The 27995-nt window shown below is 47.2% G+C and overlaps 1 long non-coding RNA gene across 2 annotated transcripts in view; it reads right to left on the reverse strand.

Annotated features, from left to right (window-relative positions):
• Positions 1–668: 668 nt before the first annotated feature.
• LOC141092665 (uncharacterized) overlaps positions 669–27995 on the reverse strand; it is a 38965-nt gene continuing 11638 nt past the window's right edge. Inside the window, exons 2-4 of one of the 2 annotated variants that reach the window (XR_012232871.1) lie at positions 23015–23056; positions 4709–4809; positions 669–825 (exon numbers count right to left, since the gene is read on the reverse strand). This is a non-coding gene — a long non-coding RNA (uncharacterized lncRNA). The remainder of the gene's footprint in view (positions 826–4708; positions 4810–23014; positions 23057–27995) is intronic. The other variant, XR_012232872.1, reaches the window with a different exon arrangement.

Raw genomic sequence — 27995 nt, forward strand, 5'->3', positions numbered from 1 at the left:
GCAGCAGAGAATCACCTGCACTATAGTCAGTTAGCAAGTGGGGAGGAGTAACAATTTCTATAGAAAAAAGTGCTACACCTGGGCTTTAGATAATGCCATGAAGAAATATGCTGAGCCACTGTGTAAGGACTCTTACACCGAACAGACTCATGCCTGAGTGTGAGTGGCTGATATGCATTTGTAAGGGAGGGACAGGACTGTATTCGTGACCTGAAATACTGTAACATCGATGTCCAGTCCTTCCCCTACAGAAAACTGTATTATTCCCTTCAGCATACCTGCATCTCCACCTCCAGACTTCTATGGGCACTTCCCAGGCAACGACGGTCCCTTCTTCAGGCGACCCCCAGTAACAGAGATACAGTCTGGTGTTGTGAACTCTCTTAATCCGACTTTTGAGGCAAGGCTCCCTCTGGTGGATACTGCTGGTAGTGGAGCTGGTCAACATGGTGTTAATCCAACAGCTGCAGAGGATGGTTGGAGGAGTGGGGTAATGGTCAGAAAACAGATCAATATAATCAATGTCATATGAGACAATCACATGACCAAATCATGTGATCGCAACATATCCCAGCACATGGCAACAGGGTAACCCATGCAAAAATGTATAAATATACCTTAGAACAAATAGTCTACTAGCACCAATTAGTACAATTTTTCAGCCGAGATAAAAAAAAAACTTTAATCAAAAACATTCAAAAAATCACAAGGAATAGAAAGACAAGAGGGCATGGAGATCAACAGACAAAACAATCAATGACATATGACAAAATCTACATAAACTTCAGGACTATTCAGTCCCTATGTCCTCAGGCCATTCCAAACCTAGTAAGAACAAGAAAACAAAACAAAATTAAAAAACAAATATATACAAAAAACGAAAGAAATACCATCAAGAATTCAGTGGGTAATTTACAGGCAAATCTGTTAATTATACTCAAGATTAAGGCCTTTTGACTGTAACGTATCCAAAGTAGAAATCCACTTCAGTTCCTTTTTCTTTAATAATTTAATCCTATCCCCACCTCGTCTTGACATAGGGTCCCCATCTATCACCCTAAATCTCATCTGATTGATGGAATGTCTACACTCAATAAAATGCTTCGGTATTGGTAACTCTAAGAGCTTGGTCCTGATGGTACTTTTGTGTTTACTAATCCGTGCCCGTATTTCCATAGTGGTCTCACCCACATACATTAACCCACAAGGGCATGTGATTACATAAATAGCAAAGTTCAAGGAGCACGTATATCTTTCTCTTATAGTAAATTTTTTACCAGTTTGTCGATGATTAAAACTATCTCCTTTAATCATATTGCTACAACACGCGCAACCTAAACAAGTAAAATTGCCAGACTTAAGTGGGCCAAGCGTCAACTGTCGGAGAATCCTGTCCGGACCAACATCGGCCCTGACAAGTTTATCTCTCAAATTCCGCCCACGCCTATAGGACAAATCAGGTCTTCTAGCAAACTCAGGGACATCAGGTAAACCTTTGTGTAGGAGATGCCAGTGTTTATTTAAAACACCCCCAATCCTATTAATGATCGGGCAAAATGTTGACACAAAAGGTACTCATTTGTCATTAGTTTTATCCCGCTTCTGACATATCACATCCGGGGTCAAATCCATGACTTTATCTTTAAAACGTCTGACATTACAAGTCGGGTATCCCCTATTCACAGATTTTTGACACATATCATTAAGTCTAATGTCCAATTTATTCTCATCTTTGACAATTCTTCATACGTGCAACATTTGACTCCATGGGAGAGAATCCACCATCCTCCTCGGATGATTACTACTGTAGACCAACAGACTGTTCCTATCGGTCTCCTTAATAAACAAATCCGTACATAGTGTATCAGCCTCCTTGTACTGTAAACCATAGTATCCAAGAATTGTACTTGAACCACCGATTGGGTCCAAAGTAAATTTTAATTCTGGAAAAACACCATTCAATTCATATTGGAAACTATACAAATCCTCAACTGTACCGTCCCAGATACAAAAAATATAATTGATGTAGCGCCACCAGGCCCTGACATGGCACCAGTAGATGGACTTGTACACATGCTGTTCCTCGAATGCCGCCATATACTGTAGATGTTTGCATAAGTAGGGGCCACATTGGACCCCATGGCGGTACCCCGCACCTGTAGGTAATAATCATCCCCAAAGAGGAAATAATTCCTCCTGAGGATGAAACCTAGCAGGGTAAGGAGCAGTTGTGCACCCTCTGGGGCCATGTCAGAGCCCAACAGCACCACATCGACGGCCTGTAAAACCCCTCTCATGCGCGATTGAGGTATACAAAGACACCACATCAAAAGAAACCAGTACGGTATTAGAATTAACATTGACATCCTTAATTTTTTCCAAACAATCATTCGGGTCCATAATATATGAACGTGCTGATGTAGCAAAACCCCTCAACGCCCTATCCAAAAAGATAGCCACTTTGTTGAAAACTGAACCTCTCCCTGAAACGATTGGACGTCCAGGAGGGTTAAACAAATCCTTATGGATTTTGGGCAGGGTATATAGCATAGGTGTAACGGGAGCATCCACAATCAGAAAATCAGAAAGCTTCTGGTCAATGAGTCCGTTATCAAGGGACTCACTCACCAGAAGCCGCAATTCTTTCAGGAAACGAGAAGTCGGGTCACCTTCTAATCTGGTATATACGTCTGTATCAGATAATTGCTTCATTATCTCTGCCTTATATTTGCCAGGATCCATTACCACCACTGCCCCACCTTTATCCGCATTTTTGATGGTAATGGCTGTATTATTAGATAACCGCATCAGTGCCTGCATCTCAATACTATTGAGGTTCCCCCCACCAGTAGATCTATAGTTTTTCTTAAGTTGCATGATATCCCGTTCAACCAACTTGATGTACGACTCAACAAAATTATTTTTAGCAGGAGGTAAAAAATTACTTTTGTTATACAGACCCACTCCTTGAAGAGTAAACCCAGAGAAATCACATTCATCAGAATTATTAGAGGTACCCTGTTTGTCAGAAAATTATTTTTTGGGATTCATTTTGTCCCCGTCTGCTATTGAAATGGACCCGGCCAAGGTACAGGCCATCTATGATTGGGTTCAGCCCACTTCTCTGAAGGCCCTTCAGAAGTTTTTAGGTTTTTCTAATTTCTATCGTAAATTTATAAGTAATTTTTCTGGTATTGTTAAACCACTGATGGATTTGACCAAAAAAGGCGCTGATGTGGTGAATTGGCTAGAGGGATGCGGAGGGCACCATAAATAGTAAGATTAATTGGGAGAGATCCAACCACAGTATGTCAAAAAATGTACATACTGTATAAATCACCAGGAGAAACAAAGAAGACATACATCAAAAGCAGGGATCACCATAGAAAAATTATCAATTTTATTACATGAGATATACAAGACACCAAAAAAAAGATTAAAAACATTTAAAATAGACAAAGGTTATTAGCATAACCTATAACCTTGGGAGCAATAACATGCCCTACAAAACACCACCCAGTTATATACATATGGTGTGTGTGGCAAGTCCACATAACAGATATAATATGTATAATACACTAAGCCCTATACAAAGGATCTAGATATATAATATGGCAAGGTACAACAATTTAAATACGCCAAGAGCCAAATCCTAAATGCAGATATTTATGAGTATGCATTCGGGGGGCAAAAAGACACACAATGTGTATGGTTGGCTTTATGCAGCAAATTTAACCTACATGCAAATATTTAGGTAAGGGGAAGGAGGAAACAGGGGTATAAATATATGAAAATACACACCATAAAAGTTCTAAATAAATCAGAATGGAGTATTGTGGCATCAAATAATAGTCCAGTATAGTGAACCATAGTAAAGGTCACTATTAGCGTTGAGCGACTTTTGCTTTTTTAGGGTTGAGTTTCATTTCATGAAACCCGACTTTTCCAAAAGTCGGGTCGAGCAAAATCGGCCGACTATAGGGAAAAGTCGGGGGTCCGACCGAAACACGAAACCCAATGTAAGTCAATGGGGAATTAAAGTTGGCAGTGAGGGGAGGACAGGAAACACACCTACAGTGCCCATTTGGATGCCAAAAGCATCAATTCTTCTTACTTAAGCTTGTCAACCTTAATTAACTTCATAATACTAGTTACGCACTGAAAAATGGGGGTTATTTGGCTAAAGTTGTGGGGGGGTAGGGCTGGCTCCAGGTTTTCATGTGCCCTGGGCGAAAGAGCGCCCCTTTAACACATACCACAACTCATGATGCTCCGATACGGCAGAGAAATAGCAGTATAGTACAATGAAAAATACTTCACTTTTTACATCTCATGACGAGGCCCATCTATTTCTCCATACAGAATCATTGGTCCCATATAATGTTTGAAACAGTATATGATGAGCTCCACATAATGCTACAGTATATGTTGGTCCCCATGGATGAAGCTCCACTGTCTTATGGGCCCAAATAATGCTCCAAACATAATGGGCCCCATTTCTAATGCTCTAGTGCAGTGGTCCCCAACCTTTTTTGCACCAGGGACCGGCTTGAACCAAGACCATTCTTCCATGGCCCGGCAGGGCGGGGATGGAGGTGTGACAGGGGCGGGGCTTTGGTCATAAGGGGGCGTGGCTATGGACGCGGTTGTAGTTTAGCAGTGCATATTTATCATTTAATTATAACATTTTTAATGTGACTCAACTCACCATAGGTTTTGAATGAGTGGGAGCACCTGGCTTGTTTCTGTTTCAGTGGGAGCACTGGGCTACTTCTACTGATGACCGTCACTGCTAATGATTATTGGAACCTACAAGGAAATGGAGCATTGAACACTTAAGAACAATTGTACTGGAGTACTGTACATGCTGATTATTTTCTAATCATCAGAAAATGTATGTGTGGTCCCCCCCGTCCAGCTCTGTGTGGCTCCCCCTGTTGTATGCATGGCTCCCCTGTCCCATCCTGTATACATGGCTCTGCTCCCACTCTCCCATCCTGTATACATGGCTCCGCTCCCATCCTCCCATCCTGTATGCATGGCTCTGCTCCCACTCTTCTATCCTGTATACATGGCTCCCCTGTCCCATCCTGTATGCATGGCTCCGCTCCCACTCTCCCGGCCTCCCTTGTATACATGGCTCCGCTCCCAATCTCCCTCCCTTGTATATATGGCTCTGCTTCCACTCTCCCTCCCTTGTATATATGGCTCCGCTCCCACTCTCCCTCCCTTGTATATATGGCTCTGCTTCCACTCTCCCTCCCTTGTATATATGGCTCTGCTTCCACTCTCCCTCCCTTGTATATATGGCTCTGCTTCCACTCTCCCGGCCTCCCTTGTATATATGGCTCTGCTCCCAGTCTCCCTCCCCTGTATATATGGCTCTGCTCCCACTCTCCCTCCCTTGTATATATGGCTCTGCTCCCACTCTCCCTCCCTTGTATATATGGCTCTGCTCCCACTCTCCCTCCCTTGTATATATGGCTCCGCTCCCACTCTCCCTCCCTTGTATATATGGCTCCGCTCCCATTCTCCCTCCCTTGTATATATGGCTCCGCTCCCATTCTCCCTCCTGTGTATATGACTCCGCTCCCATTCTCCCTCCTGTGTATATGGCTCCGCTCCCATTCTCCCTCCCTTGTATATATGGCTCCGCTCCCATTCTCCCTCCCTTGTATATATGGCTCCGCTCCCATTCTCCCTCCTGTGTATATGGCTCCGCTCCCACTCTCCCTCCTGTGTATATGGCTCCGCTCCCATTCTCCCTCCCTTGTATATATGTCTCCGCTCCCACTCTCCCTCCCTTGTATATATGGCTCCGCTCCCACTCTCCCTCCCCTGTATATATGGCTCTGCTCCCACTCTCCCTCCCTTGTATATATGGCTCTGCTCCCAGTCTCCCTCCCCTGTATATATGGCTCTGCTCCCACTCTCCCTCCCTTGTATATATGGCTCCGCTCCCACTCTCCCTCCCTTGTATATATGGCTCCGCTCCCATTCTCCCTCCCTTGTATATATGGCTCCGCTCCCATTCTCCCTCCCTTGTATATATGGCTCCGCTCCCATTCTCCCTCCCTTGTATATATGGCTCCGCTCCCATTCTCCCTCCCTTGTATATATGGCTCCGCTCCCACTCTCCCTCCCTTGTATATATGGCTCCGCTCCCATTCTCCCTCCCTTGTATATATGGCTCCGCTCCCATTCTCCCTCCCTTGTATATATGGCTCCGCTCCCATTCTCCCTCCCTTGTATATATGGCTCTGCTCCCACTCTCCCTCCCTTGTATATATGGCTCCGCTCCCACTCTCCCTCCCCTGTATATATGGCTCTGCTCCCACTCTCCCTCCCCTGTATATATGGCTCTGCTCCCACTCTCCCTCCCCTGTATATATGGCTCTGCTCCCACTCTCCCTCCCTTGTATATATGGCTCCGCTCCCACTCTCCCTCCCTTGTATATATGGCTCCACTCTCCCTCCCTTGTATATATGGCTCCGCTCCCACTCTCCCTCCCTTGTATATATGGCTCCGCTCCCATTCTCCCTCCCTTGTATATATGGCTCCGCTCCCATTCTCCCTCCCTTGTATATATGGCTCCGCTCCCATTCTCCCTCCCTTGTATATATGGCTCCGCTCCCATTCTCCCTCCCTTGTATATATGGCTCCGCTCCCATTCTCCCTCCCTTGTATATATGGCTCTGCTCCCACTCTCCCTCCCTTGTATATATGGCTCCGCTCCCACTCTCCCTCCCCTGTATATATGGCTCTGCTCCCACTCTCCCTCCCCTGTATATATGGCTCTGCTCCCACTCTCCCTCCCTTGTATATATGGCTCTGCTCCCACTCTCCCTCCCCTGTATATATGGCTCCGCTCCCACTCTCCCTCCCTTGTATATATGGCTCCACTCTCCCTCCCTTGTATATATGGCTCCGCTCCCACTCTCCCTCCCTTGTATATATGGCTCTGCTCCCACTCTCCCTCCCTAGTATATATGGCTCCGCTCCCACTCTCTCTCCCTTATATTTATGGCTCCGCTTGGCTCCCCCATCCTCCCCCATCATACTTACCCTCACGTCGCTGAACTTCCTTCCCGTCGCTGCACGTCCCTGCATCTCGCGGTTCTTCAGCTTCTTCCTGTGCGGAGCAGTCACGTGCTACCGCTCATTAAGGTCTATGAATATGGACGCCACGCCTATGGAAGATGAGTGGCGTCCATATTCATGACCTTAAATGAGCGGTACACGTGACCGCTCAGCGCTGGATGAAGCCGCCGCGGGATGCAGGGTGAGTATCAGCTGCTGCACCGCCCCTGGCTCCCCTTGTGTCCGCGGACCGGCAAGGGCACTGCAACGGCCCGGTGCTGGGCCGCGGACCGGCGGTTGGGGACCCCTGCTCTAGTGTATAATGGGCCCTGTAAATGCTGCTCCAGTGTCTGATGTCCACCTTTGGAATGTTCCAGTGTATGGTGGGCCCCATCTATCATTCTCCAGAGTATAGTGCTCCCCAAAAATTGCTGTCCCAACATTGAAAACAATTAAATAAGTCTCCTCGCTAGGGAATCCCTGTACTAGTCTGGACTCCTCGTCGTCCCCATCTTCTATCTCACTGCACAGTATTTCAACCTTGCAAGTGCTGTGATCCTGAGCAAGCAGGGGTGCCCACTCTTTTGCAACGGCACTGGCACAGGGCCCCTGATAGTACGGTGGTGTGTCTGACGGCGGGTGGGCCGAACTTGCACTTTCATCTGCAGCTTTCTCTTTGTCACTGTGTAAGATGGAACTGTATATGGGATGGGTAACCTGAGTTTCATCAGGTCAGATTCAGGCCGTGTAGCGTGCAAGGGGAATGTAGTGGTCTGGGTCAATGTACCAGCAGATTCATCGAGCAGTGGCTGGGCATCAGTGCACTTGTGTCGCCCCCAGGAGTACGGTCGCCACAGTGGCATTACCTTCCTCCTAGGGAGTGTGATGTCATGCTTGGGAGCAACGAAGGATCTCTCTAGCAGGTTAACTGATTGGACGGCGTTATTCCCACGAGTCACGACCCTCCAAGTAGCGTTCATGAAGGCAAAGTGTTTGTTTTTACGTGGGCAGTATGGTTGCAAAGCTGAACCTTAAAGGAATGTCCAGAAGGGCACCACCAGGAGTGGAGCCTACGGCGTAATTTGTCTCAACACGAGCAACCTCAACCATCCAGCAAAAAAAAAGATGCACACATTGCAAGCTTAATTCCGTTAACGAAAGAGACTCCGACATGCCCCGCGGTCCGAATCCGGCTTACTAGAGGGACACGCGAGGCTCTGGCACGTGAGATTGGCCACTAACTGGTGTGTCATGCCCTTACATGTCCGTGGCTGCATGTGCGCTACACTGAAAAGGCCAGCGTTTGTCGCTTATAGGTGCAGATAACCCGCTGAACAACGTTAGTGATGGGGATCTGGGATTACAATTATTACCCGCGAACGATGATTTCCCAGTAAGTGCAGGTCAACCGCAGTTCCGGAATTAGGCCTAACCGTCATTCCTGAAAAAATGATAAACTTACTTGTGCAAACCACAGGTGCTGTAGCTTGCTTAACAGCTCGCCAGCCGTTCTCAGGCCCAGCATGGATTACACGTGATTGCACAAAGGTGAGAAAGGGTACCGTATCCCCGGATAACATGTATGGATAGCATAGTGTACACATTCAAAATATATGTCTATAGATCAGGAGGCAGGCTCAGACGGTGTCAGGCCCAGTATGGATTACACGTGATTGCACAAAGGTGAGAAAGGGTACCGTATCCCCGGATAACATGTATGGATAGCATAGTGTACACATTCAAAATATATGTCTATAGATCAGGAGGCAGGCTCAAACGGTGTCAGGCCCAGTATGGATTACACGTGATTGCACAAAGGTGAGAAAGGGTACCGTATCCCCGGATAACATGTATGGATAGCATAGTGTACACATTCAAAATATATGTCTATAGATCAGGAGGCAGGCTCAGACGGTGTCAGGCCCAGTATGGATTTGACGGCCCAGACTACACAGCGGAGGAGCAGGGAGAGGTAAAGATTGCAAATGCTGGGGCCCTGCCCAAGCAAGGGGGGCCCACTCGTGGGCGTCGGTACTGGCACTGGGCCCCTCATAGTACGGTGGTGTGTCTGACGGTGGGTGTGCACCACCACCGTCAGAGACACTTGATTGCACTATGAGGGACCCTGTGCCAGTGCCCGCGCCCAAGAGTCGGCCTACCAACCTGTCCAGGGCAACGGCACTCGCACAGTTTCGTGCGCTAGGTGGTGACACCGGCCATGGGGGGGAGAGGCAGCACAGTTAGGGAGTTTTAGAAAGTGGCATATGTTGATGTTGGACATTCAAAATCCTTGGAAACCCATGCATGGTTCATTTTAATGAAGGTTAGATCATCCACATTTTGGGTTGACAGACGGGTCCTTTTTTCTGTCAGGATAGATCCAGCTGCACTGAAGACTCTTTCCGATAGCACACGTGCAGCTGGGCAAGCGAGCTCCTGTAAGGCATATTGGGCCAATTCAGGCCAGGTGTCCAGTTTAGCGGCCCAATAGTCAAAGGGGAATGACCTGTGCGGGAGAACATCGATATGAGAGGAAAAGTAGTTTGCAACCATAGTTGACAACTGCTGTCTCCTGTCACTTTCCATCAATGCAGTATTACCAGTTGTGTGAGCGGTACTTGAAAAATCAGTCCACAACATTGTCATGAAACCCCTGTCTCCAACGCCACTTCTGCTGTGTGCACCTCGAACACCTCTGCCAAGCTGCCCCTGGCCCGTACGGCTCGTGTGAGAACCATCACCGCTGCTGTGTGCTGGGAATGCCTCAACCAACTGGTTTACCAGAGTTGCTTGTTTATTAGCCAATATTAGGTCAAGGTTCTCGTGTGGCATGATGTTTTGTAATTTGCCTTTATAGCGTGGATCCTGGATGCTGGCCAACCAGTAGTCGTCATCGTTCATCATTTTGGCAATGCGGGGGTCCCTTTTTAGGATCTGCAAGGCATAATCTGACATGTGGGCCAATGTTCCCGGTGTCAATGATGCACTGCGAGTGCTGGTTGGAGGAGCACTTTCTGGCAAATCCACATCTCTCCAGTCACGCACAAACCCTGTACCAGACCTTGCCACGCCAACATTTTCACTTGCCCCACGAGATGCATCCTCCTCCCCTAAGTAATCATCCCCATCATCATCCTCCTCCTCCTCTTCTTCCTCCACCTCGTCCAGGAGAGGTCCCTGAGCAGACAATGGCTGAATGTCATCAAGGATTCCCTTCTCCTCTTCATCAACATTGGCTGCAGACGCCTGCTCCTTAAGGTGTGTCAAAGTTTGCATGAGCAGACGCATAAGTGGGATGCTCATGCTTAGGATGGCGTCGTCTGCGCTTACCAGCCGTGTGCATTCCTCAAAACACTGAAGGACTTTACAGAGGTCTTTCAGCTTCGACCACTGCACACCTGTCAACTCCATGTCTGCTCTCAAAGTGCCTGGCTGTGTATCCTCCCACAAATGCATTATGGCCTGCCTCTGCCTGCACAGCCGCTCAACCATGTGCAGGGTGGAGTTCCACCTTGTTGCAATTCGATAATGAGGCGGTGGTTGGGAAGGTGGAGCAATCGCTGCAGTTTCTGCATACGAATGGAGTGTACAGGCGACCGGCGGATGTGCGCGCACAGTCTTTGCACCTTCTGGAGCAGGGCTGTTAACTCCGGATAATTGTTGAGGAATCACTGCACCACCAGGTTCAAGGTGTGAGCCAAGCAAGGTATGTGGCTGAGTTTTGAAAGGGCTATGGCGGCCACAAAATTACGGCCGTTATCACTAACTACCTTGCCTGCCTCAAGATGTATACTGCCCAGCCATGACTCAGTTTGTCACTGAAAGTACTCGGCCAGCACCTCCACGGTGTGTCTGTTGCCCAAACACATCATCTGCAACACAGCCTGCTGATGCTTTCCACTAGCTGCTCCATAGGGGGACACCTCGTGTGCAACAGTGGCAGCTGCAGATGGAGTGCTCGTATGACTGCGCTCTGTGGACGAGCTTTCGCTTCTGGAGGAGGAGGAGGGTTGAACACCTACAGCCAACTGTTTCCTATACCGTGGGCTAGGCAGCACTGTCCCACCACCGCTGTCCCCTGTGGACAGTGCATCCACCACATTAACCCAGTGCACAGTGATGGACACGTAACGGCCCTGGCCACGCCGACTGGACCATGCATCTGTTGTGAGGTGCACCTTTCCACTCACTGACTGCTTGAGTGCATGGACAATGCGGTCTTTCACATGATGGTGGAGGGCTGGGATGGCTTTGCGAGAGAAGAAGTGGTGACTGGGTAGGTCATAGCGTGGTACTGCATAGGCCATGAGTTCGCGGAAAGCTGCGCTTTCCACCATCCGATAGGGCATACTCTCTAACGAGATTAGTTTGGCAATGTGGGCGTTCAAACCCAGTGAACGCGGATGAGAGACTGAGTACTTTCTTGACCTACTCAGTCTCTGGGAGGGTGAGCTGGACTTGAGAGCTGCATATGGTGGAACTAGCGGTGGACAGGGCGGACTGAGAGAGGGTTGATGATGGTGATGGAGTTGGTGTTCTTTCTGATGGCCTAGATTCAGTCTTTTGTTGATATAACATTGTGATTCCCTGACTGCTTTGGCCTTGCGACGACACCTCAACATTTGCTGCTGGTGGTGTGCTAACCGGTGGGCTTACAGTGGGGGAAACAATGTAGCGTTGCTGACTACCTTCTTTGTGATCAGTTGCACATGTGGTATTGAGGTTTGGTGTTGTGTCCACGCTTGCAAGTGCATGCTGGTTAAATGTCTAAGCATGCAACTGGTATTCAAATTTTTCAGATTTTTCCCGCGTCTAAAGGTCTTTGCGCACTTCTTACAGATAACCTTGGCCTGATCATGAGGATTTTGTTCAAAAAAGTGCCACACTGCACTCTTCCTACTTTGGAAGACATTTTGCGGCCTAGCACGCTGTGCTATTTTGACCGTCTGGACAAGCTGTCCAGCAACTCTTTTGATTTTTGGAACCTGTCTTTGGAGTGCTCCGGGCCTGCCAGATAACAGCTGTTGCGATGTCGATGTCTGCTGTGGATGCTCCTCCTCCTCATCTGAGCTATTGGAAGCAGCACCCTCTTCCCCCAATGGATGCCAATCAGGGTCAACAACTGGGTCATCCATCACCTCCTCTGCAATGTCATGTGCACCTTCCTCTGTGTCACCGTTGGTGGTATAGTATGCGGGAAGGGGCACCTGAGTCTCATCAGGGTCAGAATCTGGTTCATTACACTGCGAGGACAATGTAGTGCTCTGACTGAATGTACCAGCAGAATCATCTATCAGTGGCTGTGCATCAGTGCACTCCATTGTCAGATTCATCTTGGCCTGGGTAATTCACCATTTCACTTGATAACCCAGGCATGGTATGTGAAAACAGCTCCATGGAGTAATCAGTTGTATGGCCTGCGTCATCCTTCAATCTTGGTTGGGGTGAAGGACACAAGGAAAGGTGTGGTTCATGAACATGACCCTCCAATGACGACTCAGTGCTTTTATTTTTTACAACTTCAGAAGAGGAGGCGATAGAGCTGGAGGCTGAGTCAGCAATGTAAGCCAAAACTTTTTCCTGATGCTCTGGCTTTAAAAGCGGTTTGCCAACTCCTAGAAAACTAAGCCTTTGAGGCCTCGTGGAGCCAGATGATGACGCAGGCTCAACACCTCCTGCATTCGGTCCTATTTTGCTTTTGCCACTACCATCAGATCCACCACCAACACCATCATTACCAGCTGGCAACCCTGCCCAATTCCACGGCCTCTTCCACCAGCCTTCCTCATTTTTGGTAAAAATGTACACAAAATCCCACAAACTATATAGTAATGTAAAACAAGGTACAAGGTGTATATAGGACAGGGGAGACGTCGAATTTCTGAACACACTTGTGGACACTGTTGGATTGTGTGAGGCCCATTTAATATCACACTGCTATGTCACAGGCTCAATGTCGTAGGTGTGAAAAATGTCACTATAGGACAGGGGAGATGTAGAATTTCTGAACACACTTGTGGACACTGTTGGATTGTGTGAGGCCCACTTCATATCACACCGCTATGTCACAGGCTCAATGTCGCAGGTGTGAAAAATGTCACTATAGGACAGGGGAGATTTAGAATTTCTGAACACACTTGTGGACACTGTTGTGTGAGGCCCAGTTAATATCACACCGCTATGTCACAGGCTCAATGTCGCAGGTGTGAAAAATGTCACTATAGGACAGGGGAGATGTAGAATTTCTGAACACACTTGTGGACACTGTTGTGTGAGGCCCAGTTAATATCACACCACTATGTCACAGGCTCAATGTCGCAGGTGTGAAAAATGTCACTAATGGTCAGGGGAGATTTAGAATTTCTGAACACACTTGTGGACACTGTTGGATTGTGTGAGGCCCAGTTAATATCACACCGCTATGTCACAGGCTCTATGTCGCAGGTGTGAAAAATGTCACTATAGGACAGGGGAGATGTAGAATTTCTGAACACACTTGTGGACACTGTTGGATTGTGTGAGGCCCAGTGAATATCACACCTCTATGTCACAGGCAGAAATTGGCTAGTGTATGACAAACTACAAGGTGTATATAGAATTGGGCAGAATAGGAATCTCCCTATAGTGTAGGTCTGTAAGAATGGAACATGTCCTCGACTTATCCTTACAGAGTGACACACAGATAGCTTCACTGTGGCCGTGATAACAGCCGTTACACGGTACTGAGAGAGGAGCGTGCACGTACACCGCTGTCCGGTGTCCATAAAATTGTCAAGCTCCGTGTTTTTTAAGTATACGGACTGACACACGCTGTCTCTCTATAGTTTTGAATGTGATCAAACAGCAAATATACTTAACTGTTTGAAAAGCAGACAAAACTAGAAGGTGGAGGTCTGTAAGAACGGAACATGTCCTCGACTTATTATTACAGCTATCAGGAAGCCTTATAAGGCAGCCTAACAACCAACACAGCTGATCCAGCAAAATATAGCCTCCACTTGCACTGCACACACAGTGACTGGTGTGTTGTACAGGCAAAATCGCTAGCAGCAGAAGCAGTTTTTGGTGTCTTCTTCCCTGCCTAACGCTCTCCCTACAGAATCAGCAGCAGCAGCAGCTCTCTCTATTCTGAGATCAGCATGAGTAACATGGCGGTCGGCGTGCACACCCTTTTATACCCCCTGTGACGCCCCCCAAAGGAAGCCAATCACTTGCATGCCCTTCTCAAAGATGGTGGTGACCCCTGCCTATGTCATCACATTGCCCACAGTGTCCGTGGATCCTGATTGGCTGAAAAAGGGCGGAAAACAAACTTTTGAAACGCGACTTTGACGCTAAAGTCGCCGATCTCGTGGCCGACCTCACCTTAGGGTCGGGTTTCGTTTCATGAAACCGGACTTTACCAAAAGTCGGCGACTTTTGAAATTTTTCAACCCGTTTCGCTCAACTCTAGTCACTATATTAACCCGTGTTTAAAAATTCAAAGAGGAACTATAGGGTTAACCAAAACCAGAGTGTGTAGCAAGATAAGAAATACACCTCCCCTCCCATATACTTTACCACCCAAGGCAGCAGGCAGATAGAATAATGACGGACATGCTCATTGAGTACAAATAACCATCATGCATAAAAATGGTGTAGGAGGACCAGGGATTGCTCCCATAACCCGACGCGTGTCGTCACAACTGTGACTTCATCAGGGGCACATTGAGGTGATGTGGTGAATTGGCCTCCAGAGGCAGTCTCGGCGTTTCAGGAGCTTAAGTGGAGATTCACTTCTGCTCTGGTTCTGCGGCAACCTGATGTTTCACTCCCATTTCAGGTATAGGTAGATGCTTCTGAGATTGGTGCAGGAGCCGTTTTGTCTCAAAGGGATCCGGTAACCTCTAAGATGAATCCGTGTGCCCTCTTTTCTCAAAAAATTTCCCCATCTGAATGTAACTATGACGTGGGGAATCGGGAGTTGTTGGCCATGAAGTGGGCATTTGAAGAGTGGAGACATTGGTTGGAGCGAGCTAGACATCAAGTTGTGGTCCTTACCAACCACAAGAATTTGACTTATCTTGAATCAGCCAAGCACTTGAATCCTAGACAAGCTAGGTGGGCCTTGTTTTTCATGCATTTTAATTTTGTGGTCACCTTTCTTCCGGGCACTAAGAATGTTAAGGCGGACGCCCTTTCTAGGAGTTTCTTTGCGGATTCTCTTGATGTGACCGAGCCTACTACCACTCTAGGTGAGGGTGTGGTTCTTTCCGCCATTTCACCCGATTTGAGACTTGCCCTGGAGGAATTTCAGGAGGACAAACCTGAACGATGCCCTGTGGGGAAATTGTATGTCCCTGACCAGTGGAGGAAAAGAGTGATGGCTGAAATTCATTGCTCCGCACTGGCTGGTCATCCGGGTATTTTTGGTACCAGAGATTTGGTGAGTCGGTCGTTTTGGTGGCCTGCCTTATCTCGTGATGTCAGGAATTTTGTGCAGTCCTGTGGGACTTGTTCCAGGTCCAAGTCCTGTTCTCGTTCTAGTGGCTTGTTGATGCCCCTACCGGTGCCCAGCAGGCCATAGACCCATATTTCAATGGATTTTATTTCTGATCTCCCTGTCTTTCAGAGAATGACTGCTATCTGGGTGATTTGTGATAGATTTTCCAAGATGGTCCATCTTGTACAACTCCCGAAGTTGCCATCCTCTTCTGAGTTGGTGCCCCTGTTTTTACAACAGGTGGTTCATATGCACGGGATTCCTGAGAACATTGTGTCAGACAGAGGAGTCCAGTTTGTTTCCAGATTTTGGAGGGCCTTTTGTTCTAAACTGAAAATTCAGCTATCTTTCACCTCTGCATTTCATCCTCAGACCAATGGACAAACTGAGAGAACAAAGCAGAATTTGGAATCCTATTTGAGATGTTTCATATCTGCTGATCAGGATGACTGGGTCTCATTTCTGCCCTTGGCCGAATTCACTCTAAACAATAGAGCTAGTTCCGCCACTTTGATGTCTTCGTTTTTCTGTAATTTTGGTTTTCATCCTCGATTTTCTTTGGGGCAGGTGGAGGCTTCTGCTTGCCCAAGTGTGGATTCTGTGGTGGACAAAATGCAGCAGATTTGGGACCAAGTAGTGGACAAGTTGCCCCACTCTCAGGAAAAGGCCCAATGGTTTTCCAACCGGCATAGGACCTTTGGTCCCCGGTTCAAAGTGGTTGATATGGTTTGATTGTCCTCAAAAAATATTCCGATGAAGGTTGCGTTTCCAAAATTCAAGCCAAGGTTCATTGGACCTTATAAGATTTTGGAAATCCTTAACCCTGTTTCTTTCCATTTGGCTCTTCCAGGTACGTTCAAGATTCATAATGTTTTTCACAAATCATTGTTGAAAAGGTTTGTGGAGCCAGTAGTTCCTGTGGCAGCGCCCCCTGACCCTGTATTGGTTGAGGGTAATTTGGAGTATGAGGTAGAGAAAATATTGGACTCTCGTCTGGCTAGACGGAGACTCCAATACTTGGTCAAGTGGAGGGGTTATGGCCAGGAAGATAATTCTTGGGTCTCTGCTTCTGATATTCATGCCGAGAGATTGGTTCGTGCTTTTGACCGGGCCCATCGTGATCGGCCTGGTGGTGTGGATGAGGGTTCGGTGACCCCTTCTCAAGGGGGGGTACTGTTGTGAACTCTATTAATCCGACTTTTGAGGCAAGGCTCCCTCTGGTGGATTCTGCTGGTAGTGGAGCTGGTCAACATGGTGTTAATCCAACAGCTGCAGAGGATGATTGGAGGAGCGGTGTAGTGACTGGGAGTACATAAGCGAGCAGATTTCTCTCAGTGGCTGCTGTTGATACTCCTTTCTTTGCTTATTGAGGATATCTGTCTCCTGCCTGATCCTGCATTTTCCAGCTAAGTGTCATTTGCTAAACCTTTGCATCTGATTTTGCCTTGCTGTCAGGGGTCAGCTTGCTCCCCCTGGGGCTGCTGGCTCCTGCCCTGTATTTTGGTATCTTGTGTTTGCTTGTTCAGTCTCCTGCTGTATTAGCCTGCTGCTAGCTGCCAGTTCACACCTGAGTGCTGATATAGTGGGGGCGAGGTTGTGCAAACCTCAGTGTTTTTGTACATCAGTCGTGTTGGAATTTTTAGGGTTTTTGTGTGATTGCAGACAGTGCCTTTTCTGTCCTGTGCTATCTAGTCAGTGTGGGCCCCATCATTTGCTCAGTCTATTTTCGTTCTGTGTCTGTTCTTCATCTTGTCTCACCGACAATATATGTTTGGGGGCTGTCTTTTCCTTTGGGGATCTGCTCCGGGGCAGTTTAGATTTCACCTTTCTGTCTTTAGGCTTAGTTAGTCCTCCGGCTGTGACGAAGTGTCTAGGGCAGCGTAGGAACGCTCCCCGGCTACTGCTAGTTGTGTTGTTAAGATCAGGGGTCTGCAATCCACTGAGTGACCAACCTCTCTGGTGTTCTGGTGGCATAGCCTATTGCATTCGCCTCCTCGGTGACCCATTCATAACAGTCTGGGTAAACTTGAACACTCTCTTTACTTAATACTTCACACGTTACATCCACAGTTGGCTCATCATGATATTCATTTGGTTCCTCATCTTTCCCTGCTTGGCTGTCACTTCTGTGCAGTACCGTCCTAGACTGCTCCCCGGTTCCTTCCTGGCCTAACCTCACCATGATGACAATTCCTTCTGTCTGTTTCGCCCCAGACTTGAAATCAGTCACCAGGTTTGGTTGCCTCTGGTAAAGCATCCGACCTATCTGTACCGAACTCGCCGAAGCTCCAACTTCCTTCATCTCCTCAGTCCAACCGACTACTGCCCTAAAAGCATCTGCCTAGATGATAAGTCACCACATCTTTCCTTGCCTGCACTGGCCCACTGCTATGACACACAGTTGCTGTGGGTAACATGGGCTGCAGCACTTTAACGTTATGTGGTTGCCGAGCTGTCCGAGCCTATAGCCCATGTGGACACTTTGGCACCCTGGCCCCGTCTGATCTAATTTCCTAGAAACTTCTCTCTTACTACATGGTAGCCCCTCCTACACCTAACCCTCTATGAACATCCTATAAACTATGTGCCGTATTAGCACCCATTTTCGCCATTCCTCAACCGCTGCTGATGGTCTTGCAGCACTTCAAAAGCAATTTAATTTTCCAAACCACAGACTCATTCGTGACCTGCCAACACGGTGGAACTCAACATATCATATGTTGGCAAGGGTAAGTGAGCAGCAGAGGGCACTTGCTGAATACCAGCTTAAACATGCCCGTCACACTGAGACTCAGCCAAGACACATAACAACTGTCGAGTGGGTATGGATCGCTGATATCTGTGAGGTGCTTGATAAGTTTGAGTACTGCACCAAGCTTGTGAGTGGTGATCAGGTTATTATCAGCATAACCATCCCTATGCTATGTCTGCTGAAAAAATCGCTGCAGAATCAAAAAATGGAATCTTTGCGTGCCCAGCAGCTGGATATGGAGCAAGATTTCACAATGGGTGATCCTACCCAGCCCACCCAATACCATCAGGTAACATTGGGGGATGAAGATGATGATGAAGAAAATGAGGAGGGAGAGGACTTCTTTTTCAGTGGTACCGAGGGGACACCTCATGCTACAGAGGGGAATCCCAACCCCAGCTTCATGTCTGTCCAGCATGGGTGGGCTGGAGAGGAGGAGGTGAAGGAGGACAATCAGTGTGAGGAGAGGATGGGTATTGTTCCTCCTTCTGGGGTCACAGAAGATTTGCCTCTTTGCAGCTTGGCACACATGGCACACTTCATATCTGACTGTCTGTGCCAAGACCCTCGCGTAATCCACATTTTCAATAGCAACCTATACTGGTTGTCCACCTTTCTAGACCCACGGTACAAGGACAAATTTCCTTTGCTACTGTTGCAGTCACCAAGGGGTTTCACAATGGAATTCTTCAAGAAGGCTGTTGTCGATCATTTGATGGCAACAGCACCCTCAGACACCACTGCTAGCACAGGTACCAGCTCTGTGCAACAGCAGACATTAAAGGGGAGAGACACGCCAAGCAGGTCCAAAAGAGGTAGTGGTAAAATGTCCACAAACTGGGCCATCTTCAATAAACCGGCTCATCACCAAGGACTCTGCTGGAACAGTAGCAATGTCAAGGAGGGAAAAGTTGAACAAGATGGTCAACAACTATCTAAGTGACCATACATGCGTCCTTCCAGACGCTTCTGCACCGTTTAATTACTGGGTATCCAAGCTGCATTGTTGGCCCGACCTCTCCTTCTTTGCCTTGGAGGTGCTGGCCTGCCCTGCTGCTAGTGTGATGTCAGAGCGTGTTTTCAGTGCCGCTGGGGCAATCATCACAGATACACGCACACGGTTGACTACAGAGAATGCAGACAGGCTGACTCTGATAAAATTTAACAAGGACTGGATTTTGCAACAGTATTTAAGCCCTACAGATAACAATATCCCAACCTAAAGTCACCCAAAACGTTATTTTTAAAAAAATTGGTGATCACATTCATCCCTTCCCATGCAAGCCTCTTCTATTCTTCTTACACATGTTTTCAAATCCTGCTTCTGCCACATGTACATCATGGTCAATAAGCTAAAAATAATGTTATGCTAATTAATATTTCCCATCGGAGGCACTTGTGGTGAGAGTGAGACCCTTCTTCCTTCATCAACCATGCTATCATGCCCCTTGGGCTAATTTTTTGGAGACACTATGGCTATGCCTGGACACTGCAACCTCTATGCTAGTAGTCCTAGCTTCATCATAATTGTTTGGCCCTTCAGACCTGTCTTGCTTCCTTCATCAACTATGATACAGCCCCTTGGGCTAATTTTTGGAGACACTATGGCTATGCCTGGACACTAGACACTGCAACTACTATGCTAGTAGTCCTAACTGCTTCATCATTGTTTGGCCCATCAGACCTGCCTTGCTTTCTTCATCAACCATGATACAGCCCCTAGGGCTAATGTTGTGAAGACACTATGTCTATGCCTACACATTGGCCAGTGGCAGTGGAACAACAAGGACAGTAATCCAAGCTTTATTATTGTGAATCCCTTGTGATGATGATGATGGGTGGCTTTTTCCTGCGTTAACCATCACACAGCCCCTAGGGTAGATCGCTTTCCTTACACCACTTACACACTTAGCTGTCAAAAGATTGCCTCCATCATCACTCGCTCTTACGGCACTTCTGAGATATCACTGCTGGCACTGCGTAAGTGGCGTACGAGTCCCGCTCTGCCGGCAAGAAACCACTGTACTTCAAATAGTGTTTGTACATTCTAGTGAAGCAGTGGTGTAAAACCACTCGTGCAGCGCCTGACCAGGTGCCCCCATGTTTTATACATATGTTTACAGCATACATTTTTTTAACATTTACACATTTTTTGCGTTTTCCTCGGCCCCCAGACCGCTTTGTAGGGTCCAACAGACAATTACTCGCATTTTCCATTGACTATCATTAGACTCGCTAATCGTACCGAATACCCAAGTATTAGGCCGGAGTCACACTACAGCGAGATACGGCCGAGTCTCACAGGTTAAAAACAAGCTCTGGCACCGGCACTCCGGAGCAGAGCGTGCAGCTCCATGTATTGCTGTGCGGCTGCACGCTCCGCTCCGGAGTGCCGGCGCCAGAGCTTGGTTTTAACCTGCGAGACTCAGCCGTATCTCGCTGTGTGTGATCCCGGCCTTACGGTATACTCGGTACGAGTATAACGAGTCCGAAACTTCACTACTTGCTCATCCCTACTTCTAAACAGACAGCAGGATTTCATACCACGCAATATCACAGCAGAAAATTCCAAAAAATACAAGTGAACTTTCATTTGGGTGCTAATTTTACACTGAACGAAATAGAGCCAGGGGCAGTGATAAAAAAAAGCACTATCTACGGGAAAAAGAAAACACTAAAATAACCTAGTAAGCAAACAACGATAAGTTGTAGAAGTGAAAAAAGGAGGTATGATGCTGTATGGCAGCAAAAGAGCAAATTTATGGTGTTTACAGATCCTTAGTGAATCTATTGGCGACAACCAGAGGAGTGCTGCTCATTCTTATGGCTCGGTTTTTCTACAGGCATAGTGGGTTTGCGCCGGTAGACTGCCCATAGGAAACCACCTGCTAAGGGACAAAAAAATCAACATTTATACACTATACATTGGGTGTGTGAAGGGGGAGGGTTGTTGCAGCTGATGGCACTGATCAAGAGAGCAACAATCGCAGTCACAGAAGGTGCAACCTTGGCTGGGTCCATTGAGGAAGGGGCCTGACGACACCAGCATACCTTTTTTCTGTATGTGTGTCCTTCAGCGCACATTCAGTTGAAATGTATAGTGACTCAAAGAACCTCCTGCCCCCTGCTTCTCAGTAGCTTTTCAAGCCACCAGCCAGTCAGAGTCCAGCAGCTGAAATAGACATGCCCGTTGGTGGTGGCGCATGTCATCACTGCAATGTATGGCATCGACCCCAAACCAGCTGTGGAGCATGAAGAGGACACTGCTCATTGTGGGAGGGTGGACAGGAAAGAGGCACCATTTTTTATGTGTTGCAGAAGAACAGTGTACATTATTGAAGGAGGGGGCAAGGGCAAGGGGCATTATTAAATGAAGGGGACAATATGGATAATATTATTAAAAAGAAGGGCCATGATGGGGAAGATTGTTAAAGAAAGGGGCCAAGATGGGGAACATTATTAAGGGAAGAGGCCAGGATGGTGGAAAATATTAAACAAAGGGGCTATTATGGGGGACATTATTACAGGACAGGAGAAATTATTATAGGATGGGGTACATCATTACAAGATGGGTGACAATCTTTGGGGATCAGAATGAAGAACATACCGTACATTATTTATTCATGGTAGCAAATGGGGTCATTATTACTGTATGAGGCATTTAGGAGATAATATATTATGGGGGCAGATTAGAGGACACTATTACTTCACAATGGGTGACATTAATAATATTCCCCAAGTCAGTCAGTAGAAAAAAATAAGCTCAGCACCAGGACCAGTATGCTAGTATTAAGGCCGGGGTCACACTGGCGAGGAATACGGCCGAGTGAGAGGCGCTAAAAGCACGCATTAGAAACGGACCAATAATTCTCTATGGGGTCACTCGCACCAGCCGTATATTTCTCATCCGTATTCTACGGTCCGTGCCAATCGCAGCATGCTGTGATTGTCAGCGTACTACGGCCGTAGTATGCCAATGCAAGTCTATGGGTGCGCAAAAAATACGGATTACACACGGACCACACATGCGACTTGCGAGAAATACGCACCCGGTGTCTTTTAGCAAAGCCGGCAATTCAGTGCGCTATACAGTAAACTCACACTGACAGGTTTAATAAAGAAATGAAAGAATAGCTATAGACACATAGAATACATATATATATATACATGCATTCTATGTGTCTATATCTATTATTTCGTTTCTGTTAGAAACCCTGTCATAGGGCTCCATTATATGTCCATTTTGCAAGCCTGCGAGAAAATCTCGCCATACGGATTACATACGGATGCTGACATGCGCAAAATACGCGACCACACCTTGATTACGGATGACATACGGAGCACCTTTTAGGGGCCATTCATCCGTATTACGCATGTAAAATACTGACCGTATTTTGCGTCGGTTAGTGTGACCCCGGCCTTAGTGTGCATTGCTGATCATCTCCATGGAAATCCGGTGGAGAAACAAGGAACTCAGGTGTTACCAGAAAAAGCAGTGCAACAAAATGTCCAGAGAAAAATAAAGGGCAGCACTCATTGTTCCTGTTGCAATCCTTTATTCAAAGTGATTAAAATATGGTGGCGGGAGATATGTGCAGAGACAACAGTGGATTACAGGCATTTTGCGCTGTGTGCGCTTTACGGGTCCAAAGGTGAGGGAGAAGTGACGAGACACTGAATAAAAAAAGGATCAACCCACCTGATTACATCAAGTGTTGCTACAAAGCGCAAATGGCCTCATCTGTCCGGATAAACAAAAGACAAAAAAGGTTAAAAACATTCACCAAAACAATAGTGGCCGAATGGTTTTGCCGATATAGATAAAAACACATGGACAGAAGATGACGCAACAATAGATCGGGGGAGGAGATGAAATCATGGACCCTGTGTGTAATATTGCCTATCTACAGAATGTGAGAGGTGACATGGTAGGGACAAAAAGTGCAAGTCCTGCAATTATGATTACCTATTGCTCTAAAGCCAGGTAACCAATTATTGGATCTTGTTTTAAACCAATTGTGGACTAAAATATCTTTGAGGTTTGTGCTTCTTCTTGAAGATATTAATGGGGGCATCAGCTAGTGTGGGTTTTCCATTGTTGAATCCACAAATACAGCTAACCCAACAGTCCTTCTAAGGACTAATTACGGGGTATATAGATATCAGTGCTAGGCAGGCAGTGTATGTGGCATACTTTATTGCATACAGCAAGAAGGTCCATTCCATTACTGCCTGCTGCTGCTACTGTTACCTATTACAGATATTGACCATGTATGTGTATGTGTGTATATATATATATATATATATATATATATATATATATATATATATATATATATATATATATATAGCCCCACCTATCAGTGGTCAGGAATAATTTTGCTTCTGTATCTTAATCCTGATAATTTTATTTTAAAGCAATCCAGAGCACATATTTTTTTTTTTCTACATTTGCTTGTTGGTACTGCAGAATACTGCCAGATCCTTTCCATAGTACAGCATTAAAATACAGCTATTTTAAACAGGTTTGGCCATCACAGCGATAACATCTGAGTGCGCATAAAATTCTGCCATTTTTGTGGTACTTCAAAATGTTTTTGGAGTGTCTTATAGAAGTTCTTGACACCAGTTTGCTTAAAAAAAATCTTTACCTGCAGGGCAGATAGTTTACACTGTGTTTTGTCCGCCATATGGATCGCCTATCATTGTGCTCAAAATTGTGCCATTTCAGGGCTCTATTGATTTTTTTCTTTTTTTTTCTGTGTCTTAGCCTACTTCTTGACACACTTTTGCTGTAAAATAAAAAATAAAAAACAGGCCAGATCATTTAAAATGGGGGGGATCTCTGTCACAGGCCCCACCTATCTATGGGCTAAAAATTAGGGCATTTTTTTTTAGCTCAATTGAACTATTTATAACAAAAAAATGTTACCTACAGTCCAGATAGTTTAAACTGTGGTTTTTCCGTACACGGATCACATATAAGTTCGCTCCAAAGTCAGGTTTTTGTAGTGAACGTGCAAAATATTGTAGTCCATTTAAAATGGGCAAGGCCCATGCCAAGGGACAGGGACGTGATGGTGCATGCAAAGGGCGAGGCCAATTACATGGACAAGCTGAAATTGGGCCACAACCAAACACCCACATTTTCTCGCTCGACCTTACTGTCACAATTACTAGGGAACGGCAGCAGCACACCACTATTGATCCCAGAGCAGTGTCAAAAGGTTGCTGGTTGGTTAGCGGATAATGCTTCCAGTCACTTTGCCACCACCACCTTGTCTTCCTCACCCTGATCCTCCTTCCTCCCACCAGGCCGCGCACCCAGAGACAACTGATCCCACACTTGGACATTCTGAACAGCTGTTCGCTTTTTCCATTTAGAGATTCAGGCCTCTCTCCCGAAGCACTTCAAGCAGGTTAAGAGGAATCGCATGTAGCGATGCCCAAATATTTGAGCAGCCACGTACACACAAAGGCGACGGTGGGAACGTGTCACAAGAGGTGCATGATGAGACAATTGGCTGAAAGTCAGGAGGAGGACCAGGGTGCGGAAGCAGAGGTGGTGGATGATAGAGTAAGGCTGAGTTCACACGTGGCGTTTTTTTCGCGTTTCCGCGGCGGTTTTAACCGCGCGATTTTGCAGCGAAAACGCGAAAAATAAGCATCCCATGCATTCCTATGGGATTCCGCAATGCTGTGCTAATGCTGCGGTTTTTACCGCGGCGGAATCGCTTCGGGGTAAAAACCGCAGCATGCTCATTAATTTGCGGAATCGCGGCGATCCCGCACCCATAGGAATGCATTGTTCCGCTTATTTCCCGCATGTGGCTGTGCACACCATGCGGAAAGTAAGCAGAACAATTGCGGATGGTACCCATGGTCCGGAGGAGAGGAGACTGTCCTCCGGGCTTTGGGCACCATATCCCTGTAAAAAATAGAATTTAAAAATAAAAAATATTGTTATTCTCACCCTCCGGCGTCCCGCGCAGCCTTCCCGCTTCTCTTCACGCTCTCGTTCCCAGTAGTCCTTTGCGAAAATGCTCGCGATGACGTCCCATCTCGCGGGATCGCGAAGTCTCGCGGTCATTCGCGCGACGTCATTGCGAATTACTGCGAGACGTCGCGATCACGCGAGAACTGACGTCATCGCGGGCATTTTCGCAAAGGATTACTGGGAACGGATGCGCGGGTCGTCGGAGGGTGAGAATAACACTATTTTTTATTTTTTTTTTACATTCTATCTTTTACTACTGATGCTGCATAGGCGGCCTCAGTAGTAAAAAGTTGGTCACACTCGTCAAACACTATGTTTGACGAGTGTGACCAACCTGTCAATCAGTTCTCCAAGCGATGCTCCAGATCGCTTGGAAAACGCTAGCATTTTGCAAGCTAAATACGCTTGCAAAATGCTAGTTTTTCCGCGGGAAAATTGCGGGAATTTAAAATGCGACTTCTCGCGGTAATTTCCGCGAGAGTTCCGGTACGTGTGCACTTAGCCTAAATGACCGAACCTGGCAGGAGGGCATGCAGAGTGAGGACAGCAGCACACAGGGGCAGGGAGGCATAGCAACCCAACAGGCAGGAAGCAGTGTGGTGGCCACAGACAGAAGACGGGCAACCGTTCCCTGTAACACCAACATGATGGAAGTTGCCAGTACAAATGTTAGGTCTTCCCGGGTCTGGTTGTTTTTTAAAGACTCTGCCAATAAGCCCAAAAAGGCCATTTGCACCACTTGCCATGCCCGCATCAGCAGGGGTAGCAAAACTACCAGCCTGACCCACCAACAGCATGATCAGGCACATGGCAGCAAAACACCTGACTTTGTGGGCCGAACCCCAAGGTCTAGGAACACTGTCTGCGGTTGACACCACTGCTTCTTCCACTGTTATGCGTGGAAGACAATCCCCTGTCCATGGTGCCTGCGAAGATGCCTCCTGCCCTGCACCTGTCGTCGTACACACTCAACTAGCACCATCATCAAGCACGTCCTTGTCCCATCGCAGCGTTCAGTTGTCCATACCCCAGTCCTTGGAACGCAAGCAGAAATACGCTGCCAAAGCCGCACAGGCTACCCTACTAAATTCATATATTTCTCGTCTGCTTGCGCTTGAAATGTTGCCTTTTAGGCTCGTGGAGATGGAAGCTTTCCGCAACCTGATGACGGTGGCAGTCCCAAGGTACTCGGTCCCCAGCCGCCTCTATTTCTCCCAGTGTGCCGTCCCCGCATTACACAAGCATGTGTCCCACAACATTAGCCATGCCCTCAACAATGCTGTTACTGGGAAAGTCCACCTAACCACGGACATGTGGACAAGTGCTTGTGGGCAGGGACAGTACACTGGGTTAACATAGTGGAAGCTGGAACCCAGTCGGACCTTGGAATGGAATACGTTCTCCTAACACTCAGGATTGCGGGCCCTACCTCAATCAGGGTTGCCCCCCACAGTCTACAGCTTCTGCGCCTCCTCCTCCTCTTCATCCTCCATCTCTGAAATGACCACATCAGTCACAAGCTGGAAGCACTGCTGCAGCACTGCCTCAGCCAAGCGGCAACAGGCTGTGCTGAAGCTAATATGCTTAGGTGACAAACCACACAATGCTGAAGAGTTGTGGACAGCTCTGAAAGAGCAGGCAGATCTGTGGCTGACACCACTGAATCTATAGCCAGGCCTGGTTGTGTGTGACAATGGCCAGAACCTGGTGGCGTCTCTGAGGCAAGCTCACACACATAGCATGCCTCGCCCATGTGCTTAACCTCGTTCAACGGTTTCTCAAAAGCTACACGGAGCTGCCAGATCTGCATGTAAAAGTACGCCGCCTGCGTGCCCATTTTAGAAAGTCGGCTACAGCTTCCGCCGCCCTTTCTGTGCTTCAGCAGCGTTTGCAGCTTCCGGCTCACCAACTGGTGTGTGATGTCCCCACGCATTGGAACTACACTGCATATGTTGGAAAGGGGATTTGTGTGCAGAAGAGGGAAGTTTTTGACTACCAGCATCAACAAGGCCGGCTGTATTCAGTTCAGACTCCACACATAAGTCCTCAGAAGTGGACATGGATGTCAGACATATGTACCATCCTACAAAACTTTGACGAGTCCACCAAGATGGTGAGCGGCGATGATGCCATAATTAGCGTCACCATCCCTCTTCTCTGTGTTCTGAAATGCTTTCTACTCACAATGAAAGAGGATGCATTGCAGGAGGAGCACAATGAACCATACAGGGTGATTAAACACAGCCCAGCCTCACGTCATCACAACATGGATTGGTTGACAATGAGGAAGAGGAGGAGGAGGAAGAACAGGAGCTGCTTTCACGCGCTATACACGGTACTACAAATACAACTGTCATACCGTCTGTTCAGCGTGGATGGCCTGAGCACAGGGAGGAGGAGGAGGAGAGCATGGTCAGTCGTCCTCTTGGTGAGGACACGGAAGTCTTGCCTGTTAGCAGTCTGGCATGCATGGCTGACTTTATGTTGCGCTGCCTTTCCCGTGACCCTCGTATTGTCAAAATTTTGGGTGACGATCATTACTGGTTGGTGACACTTCTAGATCCACACTACAAGGAAAACTTTCAATCTCTTCTTCCAGAGGTAGAAAGGTGTACTAAAATGGTGCAGTACCAGAAGGCCCTTGTTGTGGAATTATTTAAAAAAATTCCCATCTGAAAACGCT

Source organism: Dendrobates tinctorius, unplaced genomic scaffold (assembly GCF_039654945.1).
Source record: "Dendrobates tinctorius isolate UK_male_01 unplaced genomic scaffold, ASM3965494v1 ptg000060l, whole genome shotgun sequence".
NCBI classification, from domain to species: Eukaryota; Metazoa; Chordata; class Amphibia; order Anura; family Dendrobatidae; genus Dendrobates; species Dendrobates tinctorius.